The following is an 18,647-nucleotide window of genomic DNA, read 5'->3' on the forward strand; positions in this document are numbered from 1 at the left end:
AAAGTGTGTGAGGCCCCCCTCCCTCCATACCCATAGCGTACATTTATATATAATGCATTAGTATATAATTGATTATAATCAGCATATTAGTTCTATTATTAAATTCAATCAAATTAAACATTACAATATAAAATCCAAATATAATTCCATTTTCACTTTCGGTCAATTTATAATAATATGATTTTCATATTTATTTCTGTGATCTGAGTCTTCTTGCTATTGCCCCATCTCCCTCCACTGGCAGAGCTCTGGCCCCTCCCGTGTCCTGCGTGTCCGTTGTAGTGTCTGGTGGTTTCTCTAGGAGTGTTTTATTTTTTTCCATAAAGGCCTGCGCCTCTATGGGTGAATTAATTCTGATTCTTGTCTCCTCCCAGAATATCAGCATACCTTCAGGCATCAACCATCTAAACCACACCCCTTTCTGGTATAATTTATTCGCTAATTGCGAATAATTTTTTCTTTTTTCTCTAATCTTCTTAGGGATCTGCTTCAGAATGGTTATCTCCATATCATGATATGTCAATGCTTGCCCCCTTTGTACACCCAGAATTTCATCTCTTGTGGTTTTTCTAAGGAATTTAATGTGAACCTCCCTGGGTAAATTGTGTGTTCTAGCATAAGCTGAGTTCACTCTATAAACCAGATCTATATCCCACCCCATCTGTTGTTTTTCTTTGTGTGTATAGTCAGCCAGAATGTTTGTCATGATGTCCCTTATATTTTCCCCATCTTCTTCTATAACATTTTGAAATCTAAGATAATAGGACATTCTCTCAAATTCTAATTTCATCTGTTGGATGTCAAGATCTTTGTTCCCTTTCTGCACAGCTTCCACCACCCCCCTCACCTCCTCCACCCCCCCTTCCACAAGATTCAGTCTTTGTGAGTTCTTATATATTTGGGCTTGATTTTCTTTAATTTCATCTTTCATTTCCCTTAACTGTTTCTTGATTTCCTCCTGGCCCTGTAGAATTTGTTGAAGCATTTGTTGAAAGTCCATCTCTGTAGTCTTATGTTGCATCAGTTCTGTTATCTTTGACTGTGTGGCTGGACTGGATGTTGCGGATGTTGGAGCAGAAGTGGCAAAGCCAGGTTTTCCAGGAGGGGGTCTTTTAGATGCCATCCTTTATAACGTTAAAAGTTCAGTCCAAATATGAAGTAAGCAATTAGAAAAGAAGGGTAGCCAGGTGAATCCGGGAGCAGAATAACCAGGCAGAAGAGAATCTCTCCAATAAGTCTGGCAATAGATAGAAAATTTCCCCTAGAAGGTTAAAAAAATACCAATCCACAAGAGGTTCCTCTGGGAGACACGGAGACAAAGACCGGAAGCCTGAATTTTAAAGGTGGAGTCAGGTTTCAGAGTTCATAAAGACAACGGAAGTGTGCCATCTTGCCCTGCCAGTTTTGGGCACAGAGGCGTAACAAAGTTTTAAAAAGTTCCAAAAGTCCTCAAATCATTGTAATATGTAAAATTAAATTGAAAAGAAAATCATCTCAGCCTAAGTGAGGCTTCATTCGTTAGCTCTCCCCCCTCCTCCTTCCCCGGGGGCTGAGAGCAAAATTGTTTCTTGCCGCTTGTCCAAGGGGGGGGGGGAAAACCCCCCTCCCTCCAGCCGCACCTCCAAAATGCTCCGAAAGTTGTTTTAAAGTTTTAAAAGCTGAATCAAATCTTCATGCAAAGTAAGGGATGAAGAGAGAGGCAACCTCACCGCACCGCAGCTGCTTCCTTCAATTGTAGCATTCTCCAGTCGGCTTGTAGCGAGGCGCGAGGCGTGGAAACGCGATGCGCCCTCCGAGCTTGCTCCCCGGTGCCTTGGGCGCGCGAGAGAGCCCCCGCCGGCTGCCGCCGCTGCAGGAGACCTCCGCGATGCCGCCCCTCCGGCAGGACCCCTCTGCGGGGTGTCCTGTGCCCCCCAAGGAGTGGGGAAGCCCACCGGGGAGCCGGAGCGGGCAAAGAGCTGCCCGTCGCCGCCGCCGCCGGAACCGGAACTCCAACAAGTTTGAATGTCTTGTGGAGCCAATTTGCAGAAGAGCCAGATCTGTGAGAAGTTCTGTACTTATTGTGTGATCCTATATCCATACACTTCAGTAGAGAGATCCTTTACAATGCTGTTGCTCTGAAATGAGAGGCTCACCAATTGAAACTGATGAATGGGTGGCTGCCCCAGTGTTATTTAGAGGAAAGATGGGTCTTTATGTCTCTGTGTAGATTACCATGATCTGAAAATATGTAACCCACTCTCCCTCATGAACGACATGTTGGCATATCAGAATTCAGGAGTGAGATGAATGGAAGACTGCTTTTAATTGCCCTCTTGGCTGTTCATATATTTTTAAAAAACTTTTATTGTTAAAAAAGAAAACATTGGACAAGACAAAACTTTCTGGGTTACTGAATATCCCACAAGGGGGTGGAAATGGACCCAGAGAAAGTGCAGGCTGTTCTAGAGTAGATACCACCCCGAACTAGCTTACTGAAAACCAAAGGGGGAGGAAAAGTTCAGCCCACCATTGAAATGGACTATGGAATGCCAAGTGGCATTCAAAAAACTTAAATGGTTTTTTGTGGCCGAGCCAGTGCTAAAACACCCAGACACAAACAAGCCATTTGTAATCCAAGTGGATCCCAGCGATGTGGCTGTAGGGGCAGTACTGTTGCAAGAAAAGGAATGTGGGCAGTTACAACCCTGTGCATGCACATCCAAATAATTAACCGAGACTGAACAACACTGGGCTGTCTGGGAAAAGGAGGCCTAATGGACACTCCTTTCCTGGAGGGACTTTTTTGAGGGAAGTAAAATTCCTTTTCAGGTCTGGACAGGTTACAAAAACCTAGAAGCCTTAAAGACGCACGCACACACAAAAGCTTTTGCCCAAACAGGCATGGTGGGCCCAATATTTCCATTGTTTTAACTTCATTTTACACTACTTACCAGGAGGAAAGAATTTCCTCATTGATGCATTGTCAAGAATGCCTCAATAAGGTGGAGGTGGTCAAACCAATGCTTTCTTCAAGCTAGCCACTTGAGTAACCATGAGAGTACAAGTGATGGGGCAATCACCCTTGGATGGAGTCCTGGCAGATGCTCTTATCTGTGCCTTAGCTAAATGCAGGCAAGGAAAGACACCAGGTTCTCCCAAAAGGCAGCCAAGCCTTCAGCACACTGGTCAGAGATCTTTATGGACTTTGTTGTAGAGCTCCCTGAAATCTCTGGGAACACAGTCATTTGTGTCGTGACAGACATGTTCTCTGAGCAGGTCCATTTCGTTCCTTGCCAAAAAAATCCCTACAGTTAAAAGCACTGGTGAAACTTTCTGCGCCACGTTTACTGATTACATGGTGCCCCACAGCATATAATTTCAGGTAGGGGGATTCAATTTACTTCAAAATTTTGGAAGGCCTTTTTGGACCACCTTGGTACCAAACAAGGACTGAGTTCATTGCACCATCCTCAAACTAACGGGAGCTCAGGCAGAATGAACTCTATCCTAGAACAGTACCTGCGATGTTTTATCAACTATCAGCAAGATAATTGGACTGACCTGTTGCCATTTGCTGAAGTGGCTTACAACAACACAGTAAACAGTAGCCTGTTCCAAGTAGTTACTGGCCAATAATTTAAGCTTATGCCTGAACTGCCAGTAAAGGATCCACTAGTCCAGGGGTGTCAAACTCACATCGTCACGGTGACATCACATGACATATCTGGACTTTTTTCTCCTTTGCTAAACCGGGCATGGGCATACCCAGTGCATGTTGCATCTGGCCCGTAGGCCAGGAGTTTGAGAGCCCTGCACTAGCCACTTCGTTGAAGGAATTGATCTCACAGTTATAAAACACTTGGCCAGTTGTTCACAGGGCCCTGACAACACTAGGGCCACTTAAAAAATCCAAACAGAAAAAAAAAAAGAACTGAGCCCAAGGACTTTAAAGTCGGGGTCGTGTTTATTTGTCCACATGGTTCCTCCAATCCTTACAAACCTCTAAAAAACTGGGCCCTAAATTCATAGGCCCCTTTCTCATCATACACGTTATCAATTCAGTCACCATGTAACTAGAATTGCCTAAATCGCTGAGGAGGGTCCAATCTCTTTCATTGCAGTTTGTTAAAACCTGAGTCAACCTCGCCTTTACGGGCCAACACCTCCTCTTGCTCCTTTATTTATTTATTTATTTATTTTTATTTACTGAGCGCTTATAGACCGCCCCTCTCCCGAAAGGGACTCGGGGCGGTGTACAGTCCATATCAGAAATACAACATATAAACAATTAAAATTATTAAATAGATAAATAGATACGAAGGAGGATAAAAAGGTATAAAGAACTGTACAGCTGAGTAAATAATTTAAAACCCCAACAAATATCCCATAAAATTATTAAAAAAACAATTCCCCTAAAATACCAGATTAAAAATATGTTTGCCAGGAGGTAGCAGTTATGATTATGCCAGGCCAGCCAATCGGAACAGGTGTGTCTTCAATTTTTGTCGGAAGGAGCGGAAGTCGGTGGTGGTTCTAATGTCGGGGGGGAGGTCATTCCAGAGGGTTGGGCCCATCACAGAGAAGGCCCTACTCCTTGGCGCCGCCCGTTGGCATTGCCTAGTGGACGGCACTAGGAGAAGCCCCTCTCTGTGAGAGCGGATTGGCCGCAGGGATGTGTGTGGAGAGATGCGATCCCACAGGTAGCTAGGTCCTGTGCCATGGAGCGCTTTAAAGATGGTGATCAAAACCTTGAAATGCACCCGAAAAACCACAGGCAGCCAGTGCAGCTCGCGCAGGAGTGGTGTTACGTGGGAGTACCTAGTACTCCCCATGACAGCCCGCGCGGCTGCGTTCTGGACTAGCTGCAGTCTTCGGGCGCGTCCCAAGGGAAGCCCCATGTAGAGAGCATTGCAGTAGTCCAGGCGAGACGTCACCAGTGCATGAGTGACCGTGTGTAGGGCATCCCGGTCCAGAAGGGGGTGCAATTGGCGCACCAGGCGAACCTGGTGGAACGCCCCCCTTGCCACGGCTGCCACATGGTCGTCCATTGACAGCCTGGCATCTAGGAGGGCGCCCAAATTGCGCGCCCGTTCCACAGGGGGCAATTGTTCGCCCCCTATGGCCAGCGATGGAGTCAGCTGGCTGAACCGAGGCGCCGGTAGCCACAGCCACTCAGTCTTGGAGGGGTTGAGTTTGAGTCTGTTGTCCCCCATCCAGACCCCGACGGCTTCCAAACACCGGGACATCACTTCGACAGCCTCGTTGGGGTGGTTTGGGGTTGAGATGTACAGCTGAGTATCATCAGCGTACAGATGATACTCAACCCCAAAACCACGGATGATCTCCCCCAGTGGCTTCACATATGCGTTGAACAGAAGGGGCGAGAGGACCGACCCCTGCGGCACCCCACAAGTGAGTGGCCTCAGGGTCGACCTCCGCCCCCCTGTCAACACACATTGCGTTCGGTCGGAGAGGTAGGAGCCGAACCACCGCAAAACGGTGCCTCCGACTCCCAGCCCCTCCAACCGGCGCAATAGGATACCATGGTCGATGGTATCAAAAGCCGCCGAGAGGTCTAATAGGACCAGGATAGAGGAACAACCTCTATCTCTGGCCCTCCAGAGATCATCAACCAACGCGACCAAGGCTGTCTCTCTGCTGTGCCCGGGTCGGAAGCCGGACTGGCGTGGGTCTAGATATTCGGATTCGTCAAGGTGTCGCGGAAATTGCTGTGCCACCACATTCTCAACAACCTTCGCTAGAAAGGGAAGGTTGGAGACTGGACGATAATTAGCTAGCTCCGTTGGGTCAAGTAAAGGCCTCTTGAGTAAGGGCCTCACCACCGCCTCTTTCAAGGCAGTTGGTAAGGATCCCTCACCCAATGAGGCGTTCACCAGGCCCAGAAGCCAGCCTCGTGTCACCTCCCAGGATGCCAGTACCAGCCAGGAGGGACACGGGTCCATTGAACATGTGGTGGGTCGCAGCCGTCCACAAAAACCTGTCCAAATCCTCGGGGGCAACAGAGTCAAACTCCTCCCAGAATGGTCTCACAAGACTCACTGTTGACGGCTCGTCCGGTCCACTGGAGGGGGCCCATCCGCTCCGGATCTGAGCGACTTTGTCCTGCAGATATTCCCCAAACTCCTCTGCTCTTCCCTGCAAGGGTGCCCCCCGCGTCCTCTGCGACAAGAGGGAGCGGGTCACCCAAAACAGGGCGGCAGGGCGGTTATCCGCGGACGCAATAAGAGCGGCACAATGTCTACGTTTGGCCGCTCTCAATGCCACAAGGTAGGTCCGTAAATAGGCTCTTACCTGTGTTCGATCAGACTCGGAGCGTGAGGACCTCCACCTGCTCTCTAGACGTCTCGTATGGCGCTTCATCACCCTCAACTCCTGGGTATACCAAGGAGCTCGGGTGAGTCGCTGCCGTAGGAGAGGTCGCAAAGGCGCAACCCGATCCAAGGCCCCAGCCGTCGCCCTATTCCAGGCGGCCACTAGGTCCTCCGACCGAGCGCGGGTCAGGGCTACAGGTAGTGGCCCAAGCTCCGTCTGGAACCTATCCGGTTCCATCAGGTGCTTGGGGCGGTACCAGCTTGGACTGTCTGGCTCCGCCTCCTCACGGTGGAGGGTAGCGCCAGGGAAGTCGAGCCGGAGACATGAGTGATCTGACCATGACAGGGGAGTAACAACTAAATCCCCTATTCCCAGATCACTCGTCCACTGCTCAGATACAAAAACAAGGTCCAGTGTGTGACCACCCTCGTGTGTGGGGCCCTGAATTAATTGGGTCAGGCCCATGGCTGTCATGGAAGCCATGAACTCCCGAGCCACCTCAGATGCTGCTCCCGTCGACGGCAGGTTGAAGTCCCCCATAACCAAAAGCTTGGGGATCTCAAACGCCGTCTCTGAGATCAGCTCGAGGAGCTCGGGCAGGGCCGCTGATGTATAGCGAGGAGCCAAGTATACAATCAGCAGACCCCACTGCCTCCCTGGGCCCCATTTCACACCTAGGGACTCACACCCGGGTATCTGAGGGACAGTGAACTCCCTCGGCTCTAGACAATCCCGTATAACTACCGCCACCCCACCACCCTAACCCAGGGCCCGAGGCTGATGGAATGCACGGAAACCTGGTGGGCACATTTCCACGAGGGGTAAACCACCTTCGTGGCCCAACCAGGTCTCCGTTATCCCTGCAAGGGCCAGCTCCCCCTCAGATATCAACTCAATAATGAGGGGGGCCTTGTTGGTCACGGACCTTGCATTGCAAAGCATCAGCCGCAGGCCCTGGCTCTGTAGTTCCTGACCACCTAGGCTGCGGGGGTTGGTACAAACGACCGGGCGTAGCCAGCAGCCACGGTCTCCCAACCGACCTTGTGATCTTCTCTTGTCCTCGCATCCCCCCCTCCCCGCGACCGTTGTAATAAAACAACCCTCTGCTGGAATAACTTGTTCCCTCTCCCCCCCCCCATCCCGCTCACTTCCCTCCTGGACACACCTGTTCGTCTGGCACTGGCTTCCCTCCCGGCCTGGTTGACCCACCCCCCCTCCCTGGAACCCCCTAAAAACAATACAAAACATTTAGATAAAAATCCCCTCAGCTTCCGTTTCTTCCACCTCTCGGGGTTCGCAAACCCGTCATCAAGGCAGGCCCTTGAGAGAGACAAGGGCCATGCCTGCGAGAGAGGGGCCTCCCGCAGGTGGAGCAGGTCTGACCTTGAATCCTGAACCTTTTATGATGGAAGGTGAACAGCATTTTGAGATTAAACAGATTCTTGACTCACAGGTTCATAAAGGGAAGGTTCAATACCTGGTGCCATGGAAGGATTTCCTGAGTGGGTGGTTAAATCGCATGTCAGAGCCTCTACATTGCTCAAACACTTCCATGCTCAATATCCTAACAAACCAAAATGATTGCATTTTCCTTATTTATCTTGTCCTTTTCTCTTCAGATACAGATCTACTTCTAGAGGGGTAGCATGTTAGGTCCCTGTCAGATCACTGCCATACTGGAAGGGAGCAGGAAGGCATTAGAAATAGTTTACATGCTTTCACTTAGCTGTAACTACTTGGGAGCATTAGGATGAAGAGGTTAACACCATTTCCATTTAACCCTCCCAACCAGTTCACGCCGGGGGTTCAAGGCCGCCATGCTCCAAGGATGGCATCTTCTCCACCATGCCACCTTGGTGAAGTCAAAACATTTTTCTGGTAAATGATTGGCTAATGATGGACACTGGATATTGAGGTGGGGGCTGAAGGGGAAAATTAGCTTTACTCTTTGTGCCTGATTCTCAAACTCTACCTGACTTTTCTGTAATCACTATCTCTCAGTAAAAGTTGCTTTTGAAATGTGACTGGTTTCAAGAGTTTTACTTTCTTAGGAAAGGAGTTGAGGCAGAGCCTTACAGGCACACACAAAAATGCAGAACTATTTTAAGGGGAACAATTATTTTGGGATGCTCTTTATGGCATAGATTATTAAAGGGACCCCTGACTATTTAGTAAGCTCAGGAAGCGTTGGTATGTTGCAAGTGTGTCTGATGAAATAATGCAGTCTATTGGGACTTATGAAACCTTTTTCTGTGTTGCATGCCTGCCCTCTGAAAAGATTTTCCCCTAGAGAACCATTTAGTTCCCACCCTGATAATGTTCTGCTGGTTTTCAGAAACCTGATTATAATAAAGAAGAGAATAATATAAAGTGAAGATCATCAGTCCATTTGTAAATGTGGTAAAATTAACAGTGTTTTACATGTTGGCTTTTAATTTACTGTGTCCAATCAAGTATTTGAAACCTGACAACTTTGCAGAAACGAATACTAAATATAGATGGCAACAACCTTCTGCTTCAGGGCTGAGCTTGTGGCTCTCATTAATACATTGGAGTGGATTTGGAGAAGACAAAGGAACAACGCTGCTGATATATGCATTTTTCCAGCATTTTATTGTGAAAGAAAATATAAGATTAATTGAGGATGGTTTAAATGTGAGTAATATTTAGTTCTCTAAGCCTTTAAATGTGTCAAGACTTTATTCTTTCATGAACTGAAGTATTTATTGATGTATTTATTGGTAGCCTTTGCATATTACAGTTATTCATATAACAAGCTTTAGGTATTTCAGATGATATGTAAAGTCAATCACCATATATTTGTATTAATTAAATATATTTGAATTAGATTAAGTAGCATCCTGTTTCCTAATTTTGCTTGAGTCTAGTGAAAAATAGAGCATCCACCTTTAAAATGTCAAATAACCTCAATACTGGTGATATAGATTAAGAGGATTGCAGAACATGTTTTCAAATGCAATCTGACCTAGATGTTGAGCTTATCCTGAATGGCTTCCAAAGAGACAATCTCAAAATAGCAACACCGATGTGGCTATTGGATGTCATTCCTTTCCAACACATGATATTTTCCCAAAAGAACAATAACCCATCTGTTCTGAATTCAATCAATGTTGCACATATAATTTTCTAATCAACATGGCCCATTCTTTATAATTGGAACCTCTCATTACAGCCCTCACTGGAGCAGAATGAAGTTTTCTGGGTTTTATGATGTCATGATGTTTGAAAGAATCCTGTTTCCACAGTTTTCCCTAAAGAAATGAACATTTAATTGAACTTAAAAGTGGTCTGTGTTTAAGTTCTAAGATTGACAGCAAATAAGCAATCAATGAATCAAGAAGAAGCAATAAACAAAATTCATATATAGTATTTGTGTAGCATAGGCTGAGTATGCAGTGTGACCCAATGCACATTTGCAACGGAGCAGTGTAGACAAGGGGAAAATATAGATTTAAGGAATTCAGGTCATTTGGAGAGTTTATATATGATCGTTCAAATGTGCATGTTTAGCCTATGCTGCATAACTAGGACATGTTTCTTGACCTTATCTTGAGCATGCTTGACTACAACTACTAAAAAAATCAAACAATCCTTATTTTTTTCATTTTAAATAAAGTCTGTTGTCATCTCATAGGTATCATGCAGAGTTCTTCTGCAAGTGTGTTTAAAAATTCACACGAAGAAGGGAAACTTTATGCTGTTGATTCATTGAACAATTTAAATGAACATGTTTCTGCAGCTCAAACTCAGCCCCCAAGTATGTATGCTACACAATATTTTATTAACAGTTTTCCAGATTTATGTATGCTATTTACTTGATGGAATTTAACAAGATAAATATGCTTTCTGAATGGTTTAGAAAAATGAATAGAATAAATAATTAAACAGGAACAAGAAACTCCTGGTCCTCTGGATGATGCTGAATTAGAATTTCCAATAGCACCATTGACCATGAAAGTCAGAGCTGATGGAAATCGTGGGTTAATAATTTCTGGAGAACCATTTCCCATCCTTTGAAGAGTAAAATACATTTGGGTTTATTGACTTAAAACAGGCTGCACCCGAGCTGGGGGGGGGGCTGCCCGCTCGGAGCAACCGTGCGGCTCACCTGCACTGGCTGTCTCCCTGACGATGGGCAGGCAGTTGCAGGAGCTCCACCAGCTCGGGTGCAGCCGGACTGGAGCACTTTCGGCAGCGGTGGGTTTCAAAAAATTTTGGAACCTACTCTGTGGGTGTGGCCTGCTTTGTGGGAGTGGCTTGCCAGCCATGTGACCAGGTGGGAATGGCTTGCCGGCCATGTGACCGGGTGGGAGTGGCTTGCCGGCCATGTGACTGGGTGGGAGTGGCCCAGACGATGTCACTGAATTCTTTGCCCCAATGCATGATCTACAAAAATAAGATATAAAAAAGGAAATTTATTATTTTGTGCACTTACTACTTAAATAAGATTAAAATAAGTACACAAAACAATAAAAGAGCTACTTACAGAAGGTAAGTAGCTACTACTTACTACTTGTATTTCAAAGGGAATACAATACATATTTAATTTTACACATGTTAGCAGCTGCTGGAATTGTGTTTGCACAACAGTGGAAAAACAAAGATATGAAAATGAATAAATATTAGAATGTGCAGGAATGAATAAATTGACAATTAAAATCAAGAAGGCTTTGAATGCTTTTTCATGTGGGATTTGTTTTATCAATTGCTAACTAACAGAAACAGCAATTAGAAATCTAAAAGTATGAAAGAAAACACCAATTGTGTAAGGAAAGGTCACTAAAATGTATAAGGAAATATTATTAGTACTTGATCATTATTAATGTGTAGATAACTGCGGGACATTACACACCCACACACACAAATTATGACAGTGCCAGGAAAACACCAAAAATCAACAATTTTCCCCCAAAAGACTGCAGATGAAACCAGTTTTTTCCCTAACCCGAAGGACAGGAAAGACAAAGCCACTGGAATAAAAACCATCAAGGCATTGTTGGAAGTTATAAAGGACATTGCCAGGAAGCTCACAGAACCAGCAACCATCTCACAATTACCTAAACAACCAGGTATCACACAGAAAAACACAAAATCTGGCAAAGCTGCCTTGCACCAACCTGGCCTGCCCATAGAAAAGAAGCCACTTTGAGACACATAAACCATGCACCAACCTGTACACTTAAAAGCAACATATTGCATCACAAATAAAACATTTGCAAAAAGGAATAACATTTCTTGTAATAAACATTCTATAAACAATAAATAAAAATTCCCTAAATTTTTTTTAAAAAAAGATATTCTACACATAATAAATTAAAATAAAACCATTAAAATATTCTATACACAATAAATTAAAATAAAACCATTAAAAATATTCTATACACAAATAAAATTGAGATTGTGGAGATGTAATTCTAAGGCTGGTCATTGTGGAAGGTCCTGATGAGGAATTCGTGATGACCATGAGGCAGGAGGCATATAAATTTAATAAATGAAGAAATAAATGCCCTGTGGTCTCGATGGCTTGCTTGCAGATATTTTATTGTCATTGGTGTGATATACCTAGCTGGGTCATGAAATGTCTGCAAGAAAACCACCAAGCTCAGGGAACACCAAGGACCCCACTGTCGTCTCCCTCCTCCCCCCCACCCCTCTTCCTCCTGTCAATATATCCCACTCTTTCTAGCACTGATGATGCTACCCAGTTTGGTAATGAAATGTCTGTAAGAAAACCACCAAGCTCAGAAAGCAGCAAGGGTCCCACTTTCCCCCACCTCCTCTTTCTCCCTCTCTTTCTCCTTTTTATCCTTTCTCCCCCCCCCCCACTCCCTTCTAGTACTGATGTTACCTAGTTTGGTAATGAAACGTCTGTAAGAAAACCACCAAACTCAGAAAGCAGCAAGGATCCCACTTTCCCCCACCTCCTCTTTCTCCCTTTCTTTCTCCTTTTTGTCCTTTCTCCTCCTTCCCCACCCCTACTCCCTTCTAGCACTGATGTTACCTAGTTTGCTAATGAAACGTCTGTAAGAAAACCACCAAGCTCAGAAAGCAGCAAGGATCCCACTTTCCTCCACCTCCTCTTTCTCCCTCTCTTTCTCCTTTTTGTCCTTTCTCCTCCTCCCCCCCCCCCCCACTCCCTTCTAGCACTGATGTTACCTACTTTGGTAATGAAACGTCTGTAAGAAAACCACCAAGCTCAGAAAGCAGCAAGGATCCCACTTTCCCCCACCTCCTCTTTTTCCCTCTCTTTCTCCTTTTTGTCCTTTCTCCTCCCCCCCCTCCCTTCTAGCACTGATGAGTGCTCCCTACCCCCCTCCCTTCTAGCACTAGGTTAGGGTTACTGGGCAACGTGTTTGTGTGTGTGAGGCTGAAGTTATGCCCCCCCCACACCGTCCCTCCCGGGGGTCGAAGCGCCTCAAAGTGTGTGAAGGAGGGAGAGTTCCCCCCCCTTTGAATTAATGAGGTGTGAATAGTCGGCCTTCCAAGCAGCATATTTCCAGATAAGCAGAAAAATAAAACCCGAGAACATGTTCTAATGAAAAACTTTAATATTAAATAAAATAAAATAAAATAATACAAATCTTACTATCTAAATCTTACATTTTGGCAAGAGTTATGTTGCCCACCTCCTTCGGCAGGCAAACGGAAGATCAGAAGGAAAATAAAGAATGTGTGACGTATTATGAGACATGCGCATTAATCATTGTCAGATAATAAACAATTCTTTCTACAGTATAACTCAGAATATAAGCTCAAGTTGACAAACAAATTAACGCAGTGACAAAGGGACAGGCAGGCTGCCACAGTTCCACTGAGAAGACATTTCTGAGGAGAAAAACTTCTCCGGTCGGGCTGCACCAGAGCTGGTGGAGTGCCAGCAACAGCCTGCCTGTCCCTTTCAGGAGCTCTACTGAGAAGACATTTCTGAGAAGAAAAACCTCTCCGGTCAGGCTGTGGCCGTGTGATCGGAGCAACCACACGGCTCACCTCACTGATTGTTTCCCTGGTGACGGGCCGGCTCCACCAGGTCGGGCGCGACCGGAGAAGTTTCTCTTCTCAGAAATGTCTTCTCAGTGGAGCTGTCCACTGAGAAGATATTTCTGAGAAGAGAAACTTCTCCGGTCGGGCTGTGTCCGTGCGATCGGAGCAACCACATCGTTCACCTAACTGACTGTCCCCCTGGCAACGGGCCGGCGGTTGCTGGCACTCCACCAGGTCGGGCGCGACCAGAAAGGGACAAGCAGGCTGCCATAGCTCCACTGAGAAGAAATTTCTGAGAAGAGAAACTTTTCTCAGAAATGTCTTCTCAGTGGAGCTATGGCAGCCTGCTTGTCCCTTTCAGGTGCTTTGACCCCCAGGAGGGAGGATGCGGGGGGGCATAACTCCAGCCACACACACACACACACACACACACACATTGCCCAGTAACCCTAACCTTCGTGCTCTTATTTGCGCTCTCCTCGGCTCCTCACGACTGCAATAGATGTCCAGAATTGGCTTTTGGGGCTAGGGTTTCCGGCCCCCGCCACTTCTGGATGTCTATTGCCATCGCAAGGAGCTGAAGAGAGCGCGGAGAAGAGCGTGAAGGTTCTTGGCACTCCGGGAAGCCGCAAAAGTGGCTGGGATAGGCACGTGGCTTGGTTTAACCTCCCTGGACATCGCAGCAGCAGCCCCAAGTGCGTCAATCTCACCATTTTTTGCATCGGGGTATGCTGCAAATAGTGGGGAAGTGATGACCTTTTCCAGATGGCGCAAAGGACTTCCCTGGACTTGCTTTAGTGAGCACGGGCCTGCACCTCCACCACCACCAATCCAGAAAAGGTCTTTACTCCCTCTCTCTTGCAGCACGCCCCGATGCAAAAAATGGCAAGGCCTTGCAAGGTCCCCAAACTTGGGCTGGCCGTGCCACTTAAGTTTCTGCCGCCATCCTTGGTTCCTTCCAAGCAGACTCCCAGTCCCTTCCCTTCTAAATTTCTTTCGGCAGCAGGAGAAGAGAAAGTACTCTAATCCAGTGCACCCGAGCTGGTGGAGTGCCCGCAACCACCTGCTCATTGCCAGGGATACAGCCAGTGCAGATGAGTCGCACGGTTGCTCCCAGTGGGCGAGCACTCCACCAGCTCGGTTGCAGCCGGACAAGAGCACTTTCAGGTACTTCGACTCCTGGGAGGGAGGGGGCCAGGGCAGGCCATAAAGGGAGCAGCAGCTCCTCTATGAATGGAGGGAGAGGAAAAAGTTCAGTTTCTCTCTGCCACAGCATTCAATGCTAAGTGCTGCAGCAGAGAGAATCCGAACTTTTTTCTTCTTCTGTTCACAGCGGACCTGCTGCTCCCTTTAAGCCCCCCCCGGCCTCTCCCTCCCGGAGGTCAAAGTACCCCAAAGTCAGTGGTGGGTTTCTGCAGGTCCTCACCGGTTCAGGCGGACCGGTTGGTCAATGTACCCGCAAGTAAGTTCCTGCCCCACCCATTACTCACTTGCTTGCTCGCTCACCCCCGCCTGTCCAGAAGCCGCTCCATTGCTCGCTCCCCCACCCATCTGCACTATCCTAGCCCCGCCCACCGCTCACTGATCACCAATCGCCCCACCCGCCTCTAAGAACCCTATCTAAACCCAATTCTGCAGCAAGAGGAGTTTCTGGAAAAAGGAGGAGGGGGGGGGCAGCTGCAGCTTCCAAAGGCCTTTTGCTTTTAGGCAGGGATTTTGGCCAGTGCTCGCTTCACTTACTGCTCACCACCAACGCCCCTTCAACCCGCCAACTGCAGCCCCATCAGCTGAGCGGGCAAAGGAAGTGAGTGGGCAGGGCAAGCATGGTGTGGATGGGCAGTGGGAGTGAGTGGTGACCAGGCGAGTGGGCAGGGAGAGCGAGCAGAGACAGGCCAGGGGACCGTACCAGTATGTGGGCATGGCCATGCCGCCATCAGCAAAGGTACGGAAATGTGCAGCCAATTTCTGCTACCGGTCCACCCATACCGGTCCGTACCGGTCAAAACCCACCTCTGTCCTAGGTCTTTGACACCCAGCTTGCATTTGATGTTCTGATTTTTATTGCCAATGTGTAGGACTGAGCATTTGTTGGCAGAGATTTGGAGTTGCCCATTGTTTGACCATTCAGATACATAATCTAGGTCATTTTGTAGAGTAGTAGAATTTTCTGTGGTGTTAAATAGTTTTACATTGTCGGCAAAGAGAACTCAGCTGCTAATAATATGATCACAAAGGTCGTTTATGTAAAGTAGAAAGAGTGTTGGACCTAGAATGCTGCCTTGGGGAACACCCACCAGTGGTGGGTCCCGGCAGGTACGCCCTAGTGAATGTTTAGTGAATAGGCTGTAGCAAAGAATATTTTACATGTGATAGTGTGAATATGTCCCATGTTTTCTATCACATTTTCTGTCGTTATGTACTTTATATAATTAATTGTGAAATAAACAAGTTCTTCTGGTGTAGAATTTAAATATTTATAAAATGTTACAAGATGTAATTTAGTTTATTTGGCTGACTTTTTTGTAAGAGGAATCATTGGATTAACCAAATATCATTTATTTATTCCATGGAATTAGAACAATTTATAATATTTATTCTTCATGTCCATTATAAGACTTTATCTTAGAATTTAATTTTTGTTTCATAGTGGTCCGTGAAGACGACATAGATAGTAATGGGTGTCCAATAATGCAAAGGAGCATAAGATGTCAAAGTTGGTACTTTGTCACATTAATCATCATTTTAATTGTCAGCCTGGCACTTGTTTCCTTTGTAATAATCTTAATAGGTAAGTAAATACACCTTAATTTTTAGGATATTGATGGTAATGGATGACTAATCTAGAAGTTAATGCCATGTTTTATGCTTATAGCATGTTCTCTTCATAAACAAAATATGAACAAATGAATACATATTGCATGCTGATGTATGAAATTCCTTTAACAGTAGTGTGTATATTCAGGAACTTTAGACCAACAGAAATTTAAAAAATTTTTTTTACTGACTAAGTATTGTCTTGTTTTACAGCTGGAGTGATAGAATTTTAACCTTCCTTGTAGTAATATTGTTTGATTTATTTATTTATTAAATTTTGTTTATGTTTTTTTAATCCTGATTTTCTACCACAAGTCATTTAAAATGTTTAACAAAAAATATTCAAGCATTTGGAATAATTTAAAAAGATTATGAAAGATGCTTGTTAAACTTGCTTATCATTATATTTGAAAGCTGTAAATGAACTATTGACCAAACGTTGGACAGTAAGTAATCATATAACATGGGAGAATCCTAGTTCTGTGTAAATGCTGGTTTTGTTTCAGGAAAAGCAGCACTTCTGCAAAGGAAAGAAGCAGCAACCCTAAATCTCTAATACATCTTAAGAAATGGGAACATTTATAATGAAGTAGATAGTCTATTTGGTTCTTTGATCCCAAGCTGCTTACAGCTTTCAGTCATATGAATTATCTTGAATTGCACCTGGAAAAAATTTCATATATAATTGAAATAAAATGCTGTGATGCTTCCTATTTTCCTAATACCAACTAGAGTTTTAATAGTTGGACTAATTTAGGACTAATACCAGCTTGTGAAGGGTCTTCAATGGCAGCCTTCAGCACAGAGTTTATTGTAAAGTAACTGAGAAATTATAATGGCTCCTGGACTACATCTGCATATGTCTTGTGTTAATAACTAGATGAGATGAAAAAAATGCCATTGCAGTTACCAGATCTTCAGATATTGAGTTGAGAAGCCAAACTATCCCAATCTGTCCTTTATTCCCTACTGTAGACTGATGTTGGACCATTTGCAATGTACCGTATTTTTCAGACTATAAAGCACACTAGATTATAAGACGCACTTAAATTTGCAGGAGGAAAACAAGAAAAAATAGTTTTTGGCCTCTGCATGTCATGTTTTTGCCTTCCCCAGCCCCCAGAAGCACTCTGCAGTGCTCCGCATGGCCCATTTTCACCAAAAATGCAACAATTTTTGCAAAAAGCAGGTTTGTTTTTGAGCTCCCAAGCCCTCCGCACGTTGCATTTTTGCCCTCCCTGGCCCATAGAAGCACTCTGCAGTGCACCGCATGGCCCATTTTTGCCAAAAATGTGCCCATTTCTGGCCTGCAGTGTGCTTCTGGGGACCTGGGAGGACGATAATGTGATGCACGGAGGGCTTGGGAGCCCAAAAACGGGCCTGTTTTTGCTGAAAATGGGCCATGCAAAGCACTGCAGAGTGCTTCTGGGGGCCTGGGAGGGAGAAAACATGACATGCAGAGGCCAAAAACTATTTTTTTCTTGGAAGCCCCAAAATGCCCCTATTCAGTCTATAAGACACACCTAAATTTTCACCCACTTTTAGGGTGGGGGGGAAGTGCATCTTCTACTCTTATAAGGTATTTAAGACTTTAGTTAGGATTTTGGTAAAGTAGCAGGATTTGTTTGTTCACAATGCTAAGCTAGTACAGAGCAACTTGTCATAAAACATCATATATTGTATTTTGATCAAACTTACATTTGTGTTTAAAATAGGCTATTTAATAGCTTGGTAACAATAATCATGGAGTTTGATATGGTAAGATTAGTTTAACATAATCATTTCTTTCTTTCTTCTCTTTTTGTCTCTCTCTTTGTTTCTTCTTTTTGTAACAGTACACACTGGAGAGAAGATGTATGAAGTTTCAAGAAAAATAATTCTACAAAGGAGGAGCATTGACAATCTCAAGAAATTAAATGACATGATATTACAATACTTCAACCAGACAGAAACAATAGAGATTATAGGAAATTTCAGCACAATGCTAAAAAAAGATTGAGGTCTGACTTTTCAGATTACTAGCTAACAACAGGAGGTCCTCTGCTATGAAATCCACTCTCAAGTTGTCATCAAATGTTGGATGTATTCTATTTAAAAAATACTTCTATTAATCATTCTACAACATTCAGGCAAAGCTTGGCAAAATCAAGCTGTTTTTTAAATTACTGATTTTCTGTAGCATTGCAATTTCTAAATCCATGCTTCTTCCCACGTGTCTCTGCCTTGTATTTAACATTATGCCCATTTGAAGTATTGAATGGCAATGAATTCATTCTTGAAACAGCAATCTCACTTCGAAATCTAAAAAAAAAAAATCCAATTTGCAAATTGATGGAATATAATTATGGTTTCTTTGGTTTTCCACTGGTGCGATTTCCTTTTCAACCTACTATTCTTTGCACATGGCAGGTTAAAGGGTTTGGGCGGGGTTTTTTTGTTTTGTTTTGTTTTTTTGCAAACAGCTGTAGGCAGTATATTTGAATAGTGTGTTAAAAAAAACAAGAAAGACATTTCTT

This window comes from Natrix helvetica (assembly GCF_964273705.1).
Source record: "Natrix helvetica genome assembly, chromosome: 6".
Lineage (NCBI taxonomy): Eukaryota > Metazoa > Chordata > Lepidosauria > Squamata > Natricidae > Natrix > Natrix helvetica.